Here is a 635-nt window from a genome sequence, read left to right as displayed (position 1 = left end):
GCCCGGCGCGGGTGGAGGAGTGAGGCGGAAACCGTGGGCCCAGAAGGGAAAGGCTTGCCCCTCTCGCGGTGCCTCCTGGCTCACACCAGGGCCAGAAGCTCCTCCTGGACCGAGGCTCTGTGCTCATTCTCATTCTCCTCCTCCCTTCCACCCGGCGCCGGCATGTAGATCCAGAAACCTCCCGGTTCGGGGCGGGGTGGGGGGCGTCGGTCAGAGATGCTTCTGCCGTGGGGTTACTCGATCCTTCATTCAGCAAACATCCACGAGCAGACCAGAAACTAGGAGTCATCCCTGCCTTCTCCCTGTCCTTCGCTGCCCACATTAAAATACATCTTCCTCTATCATCCCCTTCTCCTCCTGCCCTCAATCTCTCCCAGCATCAGGGGCTTTTCAAATGAGTCAGCTCTTCACATCAGGTGGCCCAAAATATTGGAGTTTCAGCTTCAACATCAGTCCTTCCAATGAACACCCAGGACTGATCTCCCTTTAGGATGGACTGGTTGGATCTCCTTGCAGTCCAAGGGACTCTCAAGAGTCTTCTCCAACACCACAGTTCAAAAGCATCAATTCTTTAGTGCTAAGCTCTCTGTATAGTCCAACTCTCACATCCATACATGACTACTGGAAAAACCATA

Source organism: Bison bison, unplaced genomic scaffold, assembly GCF_000754665.1.
Source record: "Bison bison bison isolate TAMUID 2011002044 unplaced genomic scaffold, Bison_UMD1.0 scf7180017853184, whole genome shotgun sequence".
In the NCBI taxonomy this organism is placed as follows: Eukaryota; Metazoa; Chordata; class Mammalia; order Artiodactyla; family Bovidae; genus Bison; species Bison bison.
The sequence above is the reverse complement of the archived record's forward strand: the minus strand, read 5'-3'. Positions refer to the sequence as shown.